General features: G+C 44.4%; 1 long non-coding RNA gene across 1 annotated transcript; it reads left to right on the forward strand.

The window, feature by feature from the left end:
• Positions 1-564: 564 nt before the first annotated feature.
• LOC141951992 (uncharacterized) lies at positions 565-6,615 on the forward strand. The gene is made up of 2 exons (XR_012631509.1): positions 565-731; positions 5,903-6,615. It is a non-coding gene; the product is annotated as an uncharacterized LOC141951992 (long non-coding RNA).
• Positions 6,616-11,281: the final 4,666 nt, after the last annotated feature.

Consider the following 11,281-nt stretch of genomic DNA (forward strand, 5'->3'; position numbering starts at 1 on the left):
CTAACTTCAGCTGGTTGTTTTGCTCCAGGTCCTCATGAAGGACCAGGGCTCACAACCTTAAGACATAATATTAAATGTTAGATGGTAAATAGGAAACTGTAATTAACTCAGTCACCTCCAGCTCTCTTTGGTCACTGGAGAGAAGTGAAGATGAAATGAATCAACTTAGTGTCTGTAACTCCTCCTTACCCATTGAGGGTACCTACAGCAGCTTCTCTGTTAGCTGAAATGCCTCAGTTAGATGCCTAAAATTGAGCCTGAAATCAGTAGGAATTAGGCCCTAAAAAACTTTGAAGGTCACTCACTTTGTCTAGTTTTTCATATTACAAATGAACCCAAGTAATGTTTTTGTATCGGGTCTGGCTGAGCCAGAATTGTTTTTCCCCTGTAGCAGCCCTCATGGTGCTGTGTTTTATGCTGGGAGCTGGCAAGGTGTTGATAGCACACTGGTGTTGTGGCTACTGCTGAGTAGTGCTTACACAGCACCAAGGCTCTTTCTGACATTTCCCCCCCACAGTGGGACGGGGTGGGCAAGATCTTGGGAGGAGACACAACCAGGACAGCTGACCCGAACTGACCAAAGGGATATTCCATACCATATGACGTCTGCTCAGTATAAAGCTGGGAGAAAGGAGGAAGGGGGTGGGGTCACCCTTGGTCCTCCGAGGCAACCGCTACGCGTATCAGAGCCCTGCTTCCTGAGAAGGCCCGACATCGCCTGTTAATGGGAAGTAGAGAATAAATCTGTTTTCTTTTTTTTGCTTCCGCGCGCGGACCTTTGCTTCGCTTTGCTTATATTAAAACTGCTGTTGTTTTACCCACAAGGGTTGTTTTGTTTTCCTATCTTATTTTCTTTCCCTTCTTTGCCCTATTGAGAAAAAAAGGGGAAAGGGGGGGAAGTGATAGAGCGACTTGGTGGGTACCTGGCATTTAGCCAAGGTCAAACCACCACAGTCTATTTTGGCGCCCAACGTGGGGCGGGACAACGGCAGTTTTATATTAATTGTGCTATAGCTATAGCAGTTAGTAAGCGACAAGCTCTTGTGCTGGTCACGGGTTTGTTTATTGCTCTGCTTATCTTTATTTTGCTAAGCTCGGGAACATGCTGGAAGAAATTGGGAACATCATGAGTGGTTTTATTCTGCAAGCTCCCGAAGTACTTATTAATCCTTATGTTAGCTCTTTGATACTGTTCATTAATGCTATTCGCCTATTGTGGGCTGTGTGGAGCTCGTTAGGTTTTTGGTGTAAGAGAAAGCAAATTTTGGGTGAGAGAATACCAAAATGTGCCCTGAGGCGGCCTGTCCCTGGGTGGCAGGGGGAGTGGAAGGATTTGGGCAGATTCCTAGGACGGTTATCACCTCCTGTAGCCTGGGATCTTACCCCTGAACAGGCAAGCAACCCCGCAAAACTGACACAACACCTGATAGAAGGGTGCCTTGTCTATCCCGATGAAAATCAGCAACTCCTAGCGCTGTACTGGGGCCTGGCCTATGCTTATCGAGCTGCAGTTCAGTGCTCTCAAAGGACTGTGGTGGAAACGGGAACTCAAACAAAAACAATAACAGCAGAGATTGCCCCAGTAGTAAAAAAGAAACAGTGGACAAGGAGAACAACAGGTCCATACCCTCGATTAATAAGGGAGGAGAAAGAAGAGGAAGAAGCAGGTCCTTCAGCAAAGGGGTCAGAAGAGGGAATAACAGAACTTAAACAGGAGGCAGAAACTACCCGGTCCCTGACATCATCAGAACTGCGAGATCTGCGGAAAGACTATAGCCGCCAGCCGGGTGAGCGGATTGCTGCCTGGCTGCTTCGATGCTGGGATAATGGGGCTGATGCTCAGCAGCTGGAAGGTAAGGAAGCCCAACAGCTGGGTTCCCTTGCTAGAGATCGAGGAATTGAAAGGGGAATTGGAAAAGAAACAGGAATTTGCAGTCTGTGGAGACGGCTCCTTTCAAGTGTTAAAGCAAGATATCCTTTCAAGGAAGATCTTACGGACAACTCCCCAGGGAAGTGGGCTACTGCGGATGAAGGTGTCCAGTACCTGAGAGAACTAGCAGTGCTGGAAGTCATCTATAGTGGTCCAGATAATGATGAAGCCCCTAAAAATCCAGAGGATGTTCTGTGCACACGGGCCATGTGGAGGAAGGTGATTAAAGGTGCACCATCCTCGTATTCTGCGGGCTTGGCTGCGATGTACTATCCAGAAATGGATATGGGAGAAGGACTAAGATGTACGCCAACTGTGGAGGCAGTCTCTTCCTGGCTTCAGAACTTTGAAGAGAGTCTTGGAACCTCCTCATCTCTACGGGCGAGTGCCTTAGATGTCAGGAGCACCCCAAGAAATCGGTTCTCTTCCACCCCAGTCAGAGGGAAAGGGAAACCTAGGCACATGACACGTGGAGAACTTTGGTTCTTCCTGCGTGACCAGGGGGAGGACATGAGGAAGTGGGATGGTCAACCCACCTTCAAATTGGAAGCTCGTGTACGTGAATTGCGAGGAAAGACCCCTGCCAAGAAGACAACATCCAAGAAGGTTGTTAATGTAGCTGGCGTGAAACCGCAAGAAAGTAATCAGCGATCTCCCAGATACAGGAAGACTGAGATCACCTCCCTTGGCCCTGATGAAGGAGTTTCCGGCCTGGCACAGCAAGGGTCAGACAGTGAATACTCTGACCAAGAACAGGAATAGAGGGCCCCTGCCTCCAGCCAGGAGGAGGAAAGGGATGATCGGGTGTATTGGACAGTGTGGATTCGATGGCCTGGCACATCAAATCCACAGAAGTACCAGGCTTTGATCGATACCGGGGCACAGTGTACATTAATGCCATCAAGTTATAGAGGGGCAGAACCTATCTGGATCTCAGGAGTGACAGGCGGATGTCAAGAACTGTCAGTACTGGAGGCCGAGGTTAGCTTGACCGGGGATAAGTGGGAAAAACATCCCATTGTAACTGGCCCAGAAGCCCCTTGTATCTTGGGCATTGACTACCTCAAGAGGGGGTATTTCAAAGACCCAAAAGGATACCGATGGGCTTTTGGTGTGGCCAGTGTGAACACAGAGAAGGTCAAACAGTTGTCTAATCTGCCTGGCCTCTCAGGAGATCCTTTTGTTGTAGGACTGTTGCGAGTTAAAGAACAACAGGTGCCAATTGCCATGAGGACCGTGCACCGACGGCAGTATCGCACGAACCGAGACTCTCTGGCTCCCATCCAAGAACTGATCCGTCAACTGGAGACCCAAGGTGTCATCAGTAAGACACATTCGCCTTTTAATAGCCCAATATGGCCAGTGCGAAAGTCTGACGGAGGGTGGAGGTTGACAGTAGACTATCGTGGCCTGAACGAAGTGACGCCACCACTGAGTGCTGCTGTACCAGATATGTTAGAGCTCCAGTATGAACTAGAGTCAAAGGCAGCCAAGTGGTACGCCACAATCGACATCGCCAATGCATTCTTTTCAATTCCTTTGGCAGAAGAGTGCAGGCCACAGTTTGCTTTCACGTGGAGGGGTGTCCAATATACCTGGAATCGACTACCCCAGGGGTGGAAGCACAGCCCCACTATTTGTCATGGACTAATTCAAACTGCACTGGAAAAGGGTGATGCCCCTGAACATCTACAGTACATCGATGACATCATTGTGTGGGGCAACAAGGCAGAAGAAGTGTTCAAGAAAGGACAAAAAGTAATTGAGATTCTTCTGAGAGCTGGGTTTGCCATAAAGAAAAGCAAGGTCAAGGGACCAGCACAGGAGATTCAGTTCTTGGGAATAAAATGGCAAGATGGACGCCGCCATGTGCCTATGGAGGTTGTCAACAAGATAGCAGCTATGTCTCCACCGACCAACAAGAAGGAAACACAAGCTTTCTTAGGACTTGTGGGATTTTGGAGGATGCACATTCCAGGTTACAGTCAGCTGGTGAGCCCTCTCTATCAAGTAACCCGAAAGAAGAACAATTTTGAGTGGGGTCTTGAGCAACAACAAGCCTTTGAGCACATCAAACAGGAGATAGCTCGGGCGGTAGCTCTTGGGCCTGTTCGGACAGGACCAGATGTGCAAAATGTACTTTACACATCAACTGGGGAGCATGGCCTCACATGGAGCCTCTGGCAGAAGGTAGCAGGTGAAACTCGGGGTCGACCATTAGGATTTTGGAGCCGGGGATATCGAGGATCAGAAGCCCACTACACTCCAACTGAAAAGGAGATTCTGGCAGCATATGAGGGGATTCGAGCCGCTTCCGAAGTTGTTGGTACAGAAGCACAGCTCCTCTTGGCACCGCGATTGCCTGTACTACATTGGATGTTCAAAGGAAACATCCCTTCTACACACCATGCAACCAGTGCTACCTGGAGTAAATGGGTAGCGTTAATCACGCAACGAGCTCGACTGGGAAAACCCAACCGTCCAGGAATCCTGGAAGAGATCATGGACTGGCCAGAAGGTAGAGATTTTGGAGCACTGCCTGAGGAGGTGGCTCGTGCCCAAGAAGCACCACCATATAACGAATTACCAGAAGATGAAAGGCGGTATGCTCTGTTTACTGATGGATCCTGTCGTGTGGTAGGAAACCATCGAAAGTGGAAAGCTGCTGTGTGGAGCCCCACAAGACAAGTCGTTGAGGCCACTGAAGGAGAGGGCGAGTCAAGTCAGTTTGCAGAAGTAAAAGCGATCCAACTAGCCCTAAAGATTGCTGAACGAGAAAAGTGGCCAGTACTGTATCTCTACACTGACTCCTGGATGGTGGCTAATGCCCTGTGGGGGTGGCTACAGGAGTGGAAGAAGACCAATTGGCAGCGCAGAGGTAAACCCATCTGGGCTGCTGCACTGTGGCAGGACATCGCTGCCCGAGTGGAAAACGTGGCTCTAAAGGTACGTCATGTAGATGCCCACGTGCCCAAAAGCCGTGCCACTGAAGAACATCAAAACAATGAGCAAGTAGACAAGGCTGCTAAAATTGAAGTAGCTCAGCTGGACCTGGACTGGGAGCGCAAGGGTGAGCTATTTGTAGCTCGATGGGCCCATGAAACATCCGGGCATCTCGGGAGAGATGCAACGTACAGATGGGCTCGTGATCGAGGGGTGGACCTGACCATGGAGGCCATCTCACAGGTCACTCATGAATGCGAAACATGTGCTGCAATCAAGCGAGCCACACGAGTAAAGTCTCCCTGGAACAGAGGGCGATGGCTGAGTTTTCGATATGGTGAGGCCTGGCAAATTGACTATATTGGACCATTGCCACGAACACGCCAAGGCAAGCGCTACATACTCACTATGGTGGAAGCAACTACTGGTTGGCTTGAGACGTACCCTGTAAATCATGCCACTGCTCGAAATACCATCTTAGGTCTTGAAAGGCAAATTTTATGGCGACATGGTACTCCTGAAAGAATCGAATCAGACAATGGAACCCATTTTCGAAATAATCTCATAAACTCCTGGGCAAAGAAACATGGCATTGAGTGGGTGTATCACATCCCTTATTACCCACAAGCGTCTGGAAAGATTGAAAGATACAATGGACTGTTGAAGACTATGTTGAGAGCATTGGACAATGGGGGATGGAAACACTGGGATATAAATTTAGCAGAAGCCACTTGGCTAATTAATACCAGAGGATCTGTTAACCGTCCTGGTCCTGCCCAAACAAAACCCCTTCATACTGTGGGAGGAGATAAGGTCCCTGTAGTACACACAGGGAAATGGCTGGGGAAGGCAGTATGGATTGCTCCTCCCTTGGGAAAAGGCAAGCCCACTCGTGGGATTGTTTTTGCTCAGGGACCTGGATGTACTTGGTGGGTAATGCGGGAGAATGGGGCTACTCAGTGTGTGCCTCAAGGAGATTTAACCTTGGGGGGGAAATAATCTGTGAGCTGAGTTGTATGTTGCAGGAAGTGATGGAGGAAGTAGGAACGACGAAGAGTGAACCAGATACATGCGATGATGACCCAAACCTAGCCGGTGCTGGAGTCCAACAGTCAAACATACTGCTCCTGTCCTGAACATCCACCTTGACAGATGGCAGCCAAGTCACTGAACATCTAGAGGAGTGAAGAAAGCTTACGGAATGAATAAATGAGTGTTATGTGGGACCTGGGCATGACGTAAATGGTATGGAATAAGGGGTGGAGATTGTATCGGGTCTGGCTGAGCCAGAATTGTTTTTCCCCTGTAGCAGCCCTCATGGTGCTGTGTTTTATGCTGGGAGCTGGCAAGGTGTTGATAGCACACTGGTGTTGTGGCTACTGCTGAGTAGTGCTTACACAGCACCAAGGCTCTTTCTGACATTTCCCCCCCACAGTGGGACGGGGTGGGCAAGATCTTGGGAGGAGACACAACCAGGACAGCTGACCCGAACTGACCAAAGGGATATTCCATACCATATGACGTCTGCTCAGTATAAAGCTGGGAGAAAGGAGGAAGGGGGTGGGGTCACCCTTGGTCCTCCGAGGCAACCGCTACGCGTATCAGAGCCCTGCTTCCTGAGAAGGCCCGACATCGCCTGTTAATGGGAAGTAGAGAATAAATCTGTTTTCTTTTTTTTGCTTCCGCGCGCGGACCTTTGCTTCGCTTTGCTTATATTAAAACTGCTGTTGTTTTACCCACAAGGGTTGTTTTGTTTTCCTATCTTATTTTCTTTCCCTTCTTTGCCCTATTGAGAAAAAAAGGGGAAAGGGGGGGAAGTGATAGAGCGACTTGGTGGGTACCTGGCATTTAGCCAAGGTCAAACCACCACAGTTTTCTTATCTCTGAGAAATGTCAATTGTATTACAGACTGCAGCTGGGCACTGGGATGCATGTGCTAGCAGGTAACATGGTTGGTAGTACAAAAAACATCCTTCTTTTTATTGTTATGGACTTATTCCATTTAGGTGACAACTCAGCCAGATAGACCTCATCCATCCCTTACCTGACCATTTTTTTTGCCTGATCTTCCTTCTCAGCTATGGGTAATTGTGACTTACTCCAATGATCTTACAACAGCAGCTATGGAGATAGATATTCTGGCAGTGTTACTGTCAGATTTATATCATCTGAGAAATATTTTCTCCAAAACAAATGAAAATAAACATGACTTGGGTAAAGAAACAAACGACTTAACTTTGTCTTCTGTTTTAGGATCGCTTCTCAGCTCTACTCCAGAAACAGTCTGTCAGGATGCCTGCTTGTTTATATTGCTAACAAGATGAGCATGTCTGGGCAGTCAGAAACTGCAAAGTAAATCACAGGTATGGTGATCATCCTTCAACTCCGATTTTAGACATCTCTTTCCTTGTAGTAAGACAAAAAGCCTAACATTAAGCAGATACTTTTTAATGAAACTTGTATTAGTTGGGTTGAGCTAGAAGGCATTTAAGCAAGTTGCTGGATTGTCATTTGTATGTTTCTTTTTTCTACCCTATTTTGCATAGCAGCTTCCTTCATGCTATTTATTATAATACTTGCTAATGATGATCTTCCCCTAATTTATTCCATGTTGCAGTCCATCTGGTGCTTTAAACTCCAGTATAAGTTTTTATAAAAAATGAGTTTCAGAGCTCATTCAGCAAATTTTGTTGGATTTATTGGTTCTCATTGAGCACTTGGAAAAACATAAACAGTATGGACCAATTTCTCATTTTGGTTGTAATGATGAATACATATATATTTTAGTCCTATGGATGGATATGTATGCAATGCATCTACTGCTCATTCATATCAGTAATATATATACACACACATTACTATTCCAATAATACAACATATAAGTCATTCTAGGTTATTATAAGTGGACCCAGAAATTCAATACATCATTTTGTCCTTTGAGACTTCCAACTATAAATCTCTGAGTTGTTTGACATGAAATTCTGACATTTATTTCCACTACGAGGAATTAACTGGGAATATTTTGGCCCAAGCAAGCCTAAAATGCATTCTGTCCATGTTAACGATGTCTGGCAAAGGTTTGTTGGATAAGCTTGGGTGTCCTTACTGGAAAAGAGCTGCATATTCTTACCAGGTTTAGTGGAACTCTAATGATATTATGTGTTTGTGTAACAAGAAGAAAAATATACACCATGACATTGAAGAAATCTGGGTACTTTCTATCTCTAAATTCTCTGATTGAAATCACAGAAGAGTCCTTTACCCATCACTGATTTTCCTTCAGCAGCTGTTGCAGAAAGTGTTGGCACTGAGCAGTTAATTTTTTATATACAGTCAACCACCATGTAATAGGAGATGCGTGTCAGCAGGGTCCAGATACACATCACTAGTCTTGTTGTAATCCAGAAATCTTTAAATTGTCACTCTCTAATGGAACAAGAAATGGGTATTCTAAATTCATACAGATTTATAAACATTCTCTCCTGCCATCTGACAGATATATGCATCACCTGCAGTTTTCTCATTCTTCAGCTCTCTCCTATAAGCCATGGGAAAATGATGTTCCTGCACCCTTAACTGCAGGGGTGAGAAATCTTAAGAAGGTCAAGTTAGAGAGTCTGAGTGAACTGGATGACTAAAAATGAACCACAAAGGAAGAACAAGACACTTAAATTGATAAATCATGAGACAAAAAAATTGCATAGGAGCTTTCATTGTAGGTGACTTACTTGCCTTGTGTTTGACAGGGTAGTCACTGGATGCCTTTATTCTAGGGCAGAGGGATTGCTGTGTGGCATTGGAGTAGTGGACAATATTCTGCTTTTGAATTGTCAGGACAAGACAAAAGGGTTGTCAGAAAACCATTTCTCTTCCTCATGTAAGAAGCTGGCATTTCATTACAGAAAACAATACCCTCTGCCCACACACAGGTAATATGTAAACCTCTTAAAACTGTATTTTGGAATACTGCTTGCAGAGAAGAAGGTTAGCATTCACTCCTGAAACTGGGAATAATTTCCTTTGAACTTCATTATTATCATGAGTGAAACCCACATAATCCACAAATAAAAAGATTATTTTACCATTAGAATTCACCCTGATAGCCCTATATTGACTCCACTTATCTGTGTTTGACTAAAATGCATCAAAATTTGATGTGACAAATGGAGAATCCATCATTTCCTTCAGGGAACTTGCTATAATCTAATCATCTTCAGCCTTACAAAAAATGATGACTAGCTTCTAATAGGAAGTGATGTGGATTTAGCTTCCAGCCATTGGGTTTTGATATGCATTCCTTCTCCAAACTGATGAGTTTGCATCTAATATTTCCCTGCATGAACTTTCTCATTTTCTCTAATGAAAACACTTTTGATTCCTTTTTTTTTTTTTTATTTTATTTTATTTTATATAAGTTCAGAGTATTTGATCTCCTTAATGGTGGTATTTTTTCCAACCCTCAGACCTGTCTCTTCCTCTGCACAGAGTGTTAAACTATGCATCTGGACAGATGTGGAAATGAAATCACCCCCCAGTAGATATCTATGGATTGCAGGGCATTATTCTCCTGAAAGCCTATGCAGATCTGCTGATACCATGGGTACAGGGCTCATGTTCACTAGACATCAACTCCTTCATTTCTGGGCATATAGTCATGTTTGGTTGCATTGGAAGACATGTTACTTACATAGTAGTCTTAACCAGTGATCCTAATTGCTCTGAGTCCAGAGCTGAATATATCTAACATATGAATAAGAAAGGGGATGTGGCTACTTCCCAGCTGTACTCAGGAAATTACATCAGCATTAGTTGATGGGTCATGGAAGAACTACAGTCTCTTCCAACCTCTCCATTAATCCTGCTCCTGTCTTTTTATAATCCACCAAGCTTGGTATTGTCTATAAACAATAGCAGCAAAGGTGGTTTTGGTGTTTATTACATGATCATTGGTTTGGGTGTGAAAGCAGGTCTGGTAGAGAGCTGTGCAAGGCTTGCTGTTGGCATTGAGATCCCTCAGTATAGTTTGTCTTCAGTTTATGGGTCTAGGGATAGTCTTGCACAGATATCAGGCTCTGTGGTACTGAATGCCTCATACAAATCTTCTTTTTACCATGTCTGTGCAGATGCTTTTGTCAAGGATGTGTAGACCTGAAAAATAACATACACTCGATAATGTATACTTATTATTATACTAACAAGTGTGTACCGAGTTTGAGTGACACCACTGTGAAGGAGGTGATTGTACTCCTATAGAAACTGGAACATTCATAAAAATGAATGAGAACTCCTAGGTAAGGCTGAGTTGATAAAAGACACTGAGTTTCCTAATTTCCACAACGACCCTACTCACAAATCCAGCCACCCCTACTCTGAAAAACAGATTCAGAAAGGGAGTCTGCATAAACCATCTCCTCCACAGAGGAGCACATCAGCATGTGTCTAACAATGAGACTCTTCTGACAAGATCTTGGTTTCAGATTAGATTCCTTGGATTTGATAGAGATGAAATCACAAGTGTAATTACCTGTAGAACAGAAATAGGAAATGTATTTGTAATGCATTTATGGAAGATTTCATTAATGATCACCATTTATCTAATCCTATCCAAACAAAAAAATATAGATATGCTGAGCTTTTCTCAGAGTGCGTGTATCTATGTGTATGTATCATTACAAAGTACTTATGATGTGTAAATCAAAAGAAAACACACAGTGGCAATATGAGGTGCTCAATAAAAGATTATGTTTAGCAAACAACAAACATCTTTGAAATACATTTGTGACTGACAATCCTGAATATAGCTATAGATAGCTCCAGCAATTTGTGCTCAGTTTTAGCCTTTCGTGATTAAATTGGGTAAGTTACCAGCTACAAGTAATTTGTAACTTTAAATTAGTACAAGACCCGTGACATTTCTCTTTTGGGACTGTTCCGGTGGGTGGTTCACTGACATCATCTATACATTGAAAGAGGTAAAACTGCTTTGGTCAAACTCTATCCATTAGTTACCTGTTTCTACTGCTTCCTTGGAAGCCAAAAATGAGATGGAAAAGGAGAACAAAGGCAAACTTCTGTTGACAAATCTTCATGTTTTCTGAGTTTTCATTATTTCTGTTTAATTCTGGCTTTCACTGGAGAGATGTAAGAACCAGTAAGTGCTAATGTTTTATTTGCCAGCTGCTCTGGACTGGAGAAAGCGATTATTAGATGTACAAACAGAGAAAGCTGGGTGGAAGTTTTAAAATATTTTGATGTGCTTCTGTCAGCTAGCATCTTGTCTGCTAGCTGACAGTTTGTTTTTCAGTGTGTGAAAAGAATACCAGAAGGAAAACAAACTCCAAGGGGACTGGAGCACCTCCCCTGTGAGGACCGGCTGAGACAGTTGGGGTTGTTCAGCTGGAGAAGAGA

This window comes from Strix uralensis, chromosome 1, assembly GCF_047716275.1.
Source record: "Strix uralensis isolate ZFMK-TIS-50842 chromosome 1, bStrUra1, whole genome shotgun sequence".
Classification (NCBI taxonomy): Eukaryota; Metazoa; Chordata; class Aves; order Strigiformes; family Strigidae; genus Strix; species Strix uralensis.